General features: G+C 45.3%; 1 long non-coding RNA gene across 1 annotated transcript; it reads right to left on the bottom strand.

Annotated features, from left to right (window-relative positions):
- Window positions 1-135: 135 nt before the first annotated feature.
- LOC109942001 (uncharacterized) lies at window positions 136-922 on the bottom strand. The gene is made up of 2 exons (XR_002264594.2): window positions 760-922; window positions 136-489 (listed from the first exon to the last, which is right to left on the bottom strand). It is a non-coding gene; the product is annotated as an uncharacterized lncRNA (long non-coding RNA).
- Window positions 923-5476: the final 4554 nt, after the last annotated feature.

Raw genomic sequence — 5476 nt, 5'->3', positions numbered from 1 at the left:
GATACCCAGTAAATATTTTATCCTGCTAAATTTAGAATTCTGCCGGATTTTGGTAGTGTACTCAGTAAATATTTTCTGCTGCTTAATTCAGAGTTCTGCGTACCTGCCCGTGCTAATCCTGTAAGAACTGAAGAATGAATTATGCAAAAACTCTTTGATTGAGCATGTCATATTTCTGTACAACTAGTGAAATTGATGCTATACATTCTATGAAAAATAATATGCCGAGGCACAGGATCTGCTGATAACATCAATAGCCCAAGAAAAAATCAGCTGATTCCTGTCATGAAGTGCATTCCTCATTCGTATTAACCATCTTTGTACATTTGGAGACTGGAGCCACTGCAACTGAAGGCACCGGCAACATTTCTCACAGGAAGATCATGATGCAGCTTGGGCAGCACCAAGTTTGTTAGCTCCTTTGTCCAGTTTCTTTTTTGACACCTTTTGGGATGCTTCCTCCTCTTGATTCTTCACTACTGGTTTGAACTGTTGAAAATGAAAGTATAATTTTAGAAGAACCAGAATATATCTGAACTAAAGGATGTTGATGAGTCAGAACTAATGATACCAGTGCTAAGTAATACCAAAAATATGCATCTGAAAACTAAGATATGTCAGGTTGGTAGTGTGAAGAAGCATGCGACCACTCAGGAGTCAGGATCATGATGCTTCACCAGTTCACAGTGCAAGATAGTCCAATAGCTAATACTCAAATTATTTATTATGTAGGTCTAGTTTACCCAAATATGTTCGTACCAAGTCTTTGCACCATCCATGAAATACACAAAGGGGAACTGTCTGCTGATTAAACAAGACCTATCTTTCAAGGAAGTCACAACTGCATCACTCATATAGCCAGAACTGAGCATGTCCGGTTCGCCCTCCCGCCTTGCCCCCACGGCAAGCGAGCCCTCCCCCACTGCCGCTCCAAGCTGCCCCGCCCGCCCCACCGCCGCCTGCCTGCCCTTCCCGGCAGCCAAGACCTCTAGATCAGATCGTGAGCTCCCTCCCAAGCACCAATTTACCACAGCCCGCGCCATCCAGTCTCCTCGTTCGCCGAGTGTCCCGCCGGCCGGCAGCGATCCGGCACACCTAGTAACCGGACCCGCCCCCGCCCCTACCTCCACCTCCACCACCACCGTTTCTCTCCCCACCAAGGGCATGTTCGGAGGATTGGGAGGATTGGTGTAACCGAATATGCCCTAAGCGGATGCACTTTGTTAAGAAATTCTTCTTGGGCCAAGAAGACTCATTTGGCCCATATGCACGAAACACTAGTTTCTGTCTATAAATAGAGACGGGATTCTCATATCATGTAACTTTGGACAGCAACACCATATAGTAACAAAGAATCATTTTCTCTCTACACTGTTGTCTTCTTGTGTTCTATTATTATTCAGTTAAAGAGTCATTGGACTACACTCGGTAGCAAGGGGTTCTTAACACGTTATCACGCACGTGGCTCTACAAAGGAGAGCAAGAAAAGGAAGTAAAAAGGTATTGAACTTATATATTTTATGTATTATGCTCACTTGAAGTTCTATTTTTATTTTCTATTTGAGCACAAGTATCGAAACAAACACATCCTCTAGCAGATCTTATCGTCGGCACGAAGCCGGTGGGATGTACACGTGATTGCTACTGATTCGAAGTCACCGACACACGTCGATCAATTACGTGTGATGAACATGTTTTATTTTACTGCATCAAAAAAATAAGCAAAAACAGTTGTGCTAGCGTCGCTGTCGTCACCGCACTAGAACGCGCAGCCTCCGTGGCCTCACTGCTCGAGCAAGCAGGCCCTGCACCATCGCTGCAGCACATGCATGTGAACACGCAGACACCGCAGTGTCGCTGCTGCTGCACAACCATGCGGGAACGGGTTCCACGGTCGCCTAGGCTGCACGCTAGCTAAGGGCTGTCGCTCCCGCTCCCATTTATTTTATGTCCAACGCAAAGGGAAGTAGATAAAAAAAGAGGGAAATATGTAGGCGACGTCTAGTAAAACCAAAAGATCCTGGCACACCTGTCATCTTAAATGCGCTGGAGTAAAAAGAAAAAAACAGCATGCGCACATGGATACCTGCTCATGCACACATGTCAAGGCTTAGACTTTATGGCAGTGGCCATGGGTAGCGGTGCCTCTCTCTACAAAAAAAACTTGAAATTTATTTAATTATTTAATTATTGTAACGAATCTAGAAATTTGTATCTGAAGTATAGAAGTGTACCTGCTCGTGCATTTATATTTGTATGTAGTACATTTTATTTAAGAGTATTTTTTGCAATTATTCATCTCATTCTCTAAAATGATTACAAGAAGTAATCTAATTATGGAATTTATTACATGTAGATGGCCGATATTGTGAGCCGTGAATTTGAGGTGTTAGCCCTACATGGCCAAAATACCTCACGTGGGCATCTTATGTGCAGATTGTGCTTGGAGGCAAGAAACTCAAAGCCGCAATCAGGCTTGGCCAAAAAGATGAAGTGGCCACCGACGAGCAAAATGATCAAGCATTGCACTTTTTGCGGCACCATCTCTCCCCTACACTCAAGAATGAGTACATGTCAGAGAGAAAGGCAAGCAACCTCTGGAATGCATTGCAACCGCGTTTTGAGAGGTTAAAATACACAGTCTTGCCCCAAGCACAATAAGACTAGGCTCGTCTTAGATATGCCGACTTCAAAACTATGGGAGAATACAATGCAGCACTGCACCGAATATGCACCAAATTATCTCTTTGTGGTAAGGTGATAACAGATGAGAATAAGATTGAAAAAACTACCTTCCACCCAAGCGCCATTCAATCTGCCCGCAACTATCGACAAGACGCATACAAGCAGTATAGCGATCTTATCGATATGGTGCAAGTAAATGAGGTACAAGATGATGCATTGAAGACGAACTTTAATGCTTATCCAAATGGAAAGGGTATTAGCACTAAAGTTAATGTCGCCTCGTACAAGATAAGAAAGCATATCCAGAGAAAGAGAGACAAGCATGGTACAAATGTTACAAATGCTCACGGAAAGAAACCACAATTAATCCCATCAATGCTCACGGAAAGAAAACAAGCAAAGAGAAGCCGCAACACAAGCCATTTGGATTGCAAGATCAAACATGCTACAAATGTGGCATGTGGGAACATTTGTCCAAAACATGTCAGTCACCAAAGCATGTCATAGAAGCATATAAGGCAAAGAACATACACAAACATAAACCTGAGGCACACTTCACCATGGCAACCAACAATGAAGCCATAGAAGAAGACCCTACACTTGAAGCATATGGCATGCCTCTTGATCTTGCAGGTGCTGTGAAGATGATTGCCACCGAAGAGAACACCTCCATAGCTCTAGTGGAGGCTGACACCGAAGCCTTCCTTGATTCCATTTCAGTGCTTGCATGCACATTTATTTTTCAGAGTTCAAAAAAACATAAATTATGGTATGTAAGCTCTATAAGAGCATTATCTTTATTTCATGAATGTTGAACTATTTAAATTTACTATGCAATATTTCCCTTATGATAATTAGTAATTGCAATAATTGTATTATGAAAGGTCTATGGAGGATATATGTATTATCGACAGTGGCACTACGATCGAAGGCGTGCAGAAAAATGATGTCAGCCTGACTGCCGTTGTCGACCAGCACTTTGTGCAGATCCCAACCTGCTACCCTGCAGTTGATTACCATGGCGTCTGCGTGTGGAGCGCTGCGCAAAGGGACATCCCTGGCGTCGAAGGTGAGCGGTACATGGGACCACTTCGTTTGCACCACTGGGCGAGTGAGAGCGACGTGGTTCACACTTCGATAGTGGTCCTTTTTCTGTCGCTTGGTGTCGAAGTCCACGCTGGATCCCCCAATGATCATGTGGATGACTCTGCGGTATGCTGGCTCGGCGAAGTCTTCTTATTTGAGTGTTGGCGGTGGGGGGTTGTGACGTGGAGGATTTGGGTGGTGCGGAGGCGGTGGTGGTAGAACCTGCACCTCTTGATGGTGATGGTAAGCATGATTGGGTTGGTGTTGAATTTGCTCGTTATGGTAGGGTTGTTGGTGTTGTTGGGGGTGGTAAGTGTGCGCGACGACCCGCTGGTTGTCGGCTAGTTGGGCTCTGGCCATTCTGTCATTGGTGGCCTTAGTCTCTGGACAGTCCCTTGTTGGATGCGCACAGTCTTCGCCGTGAAACAAGCAATAGAATCGTTGCGACTGTTGGGTCCGTCCTTGGCCCCTTCCTCTTGCGCCGTTGCCGCGGCCTTGAGGGGGTATTCCTGACAGCGTGTGGGCTCTCCGGCTGGGTGCTGATTGGCTATGGTGTGCACCTATTGCTGGTTGCGATTGTCCCTGCCGGAATATGACTACGCCAGCCGGATCCAAGTTCTGCTGGACTGCAGAGGGTCCTTGGGCTTCCTCTGGGATTCAACTTTACGCAGATGGAGCTCCTCAGACTTGGCATACTTCTCAAACAGTTGGTAGAGCTCCTATAGGTGCTTGGGCGGATCCCTGATACAATGACTGTACAGGACACCGGACCGAAGACCACTGATGGCGTAGTGGATTGCTATGTGATCGTCAACTGATGGCAGTTGTGATTTGAGTGTCAGGAATTTTCTGTAGTATTCGCAAAGTGTTTCCTTTTCCTGCTGCTTGCAGAGGGATAACTCGGCCAGTGCATGTGGCGGAACTGCCCAAATTATTCCAACTTAAGTGCCTAAGCCCCGCCTTAGAGGCTAGACCACACTTAAATGGGAATAACCCGTCAATCCCTCGGATCTAGTCCGACACGGCCACTGACAGGATCAAGTACCACAATCTCACTCGATGGTGAGTCACAGAGCAAATACAATAAAGCATGAAACCATACATGTCAGAGTATTAAAATTATTACATCAGCATCGGAGTTTTGCAAAAGTAGCCATCAGTGTTCGAAGTGCAGCGGAATAAAACTAATGGTAATTAAACAGAGAGATGGGGAAGCCTGTCCCATCACTCCTCATGCTCCTCCTCAGCCGAGGCAGGGTCCCACTCGACAGTCCAACCCGGTGGCAAGATGGACGGCCAAGTCACTCCAGCAACCATTTCCTCCAGAGAACCTGTAAAATTATGCCACAAGCAAGGCTGAGTATACTAATACTCAGCTAGACTTACCCGGTGTGAGGAGTCTACCCCTCTACCTCTAGACATGCAGCTGTTTGGCTGTGGGGTTTGGTTGCCAAAAGCACTAGCTGAGTTTCTAAATCAAGTTTTTTTTAACTTTGTCAAATTTAAGTGTGACTCTCTTAAGGCTAAAAGTGGACTATCTATTCATACATGGTAGCAAGCATTATTAGCAACCAACAGCTTATATCAACTCATCACATTTTCACTTGTTACTCAATGCAGTACAATGGATCAAGCAGTCTCATTAGCTGCGAGAAGCAGACGATTCAAATCGAGTTTTTATCCTTGCAAGGTAAACCTAAACACA

The sequence above is a fragment of the Zea mays genome, chromosome 8, assembly GCF_902167145.1.
Source record: "Zea mays cultivar B73 chromosome 8, Zm-B73-REFERENCE-NAM-5.0, whole genome shotgun sequence".
NCBI classification, from domain to species: Eukaryota; Viridiplantae; Streptophyta; class Magnoliopsida; order Poales; family Poaceae; genus Zea; species Zea mays.
Note: the sequence above shows the minus strand (reverse complement) of the source record. Positions and strands in the feature narration are given on the sequence as shown.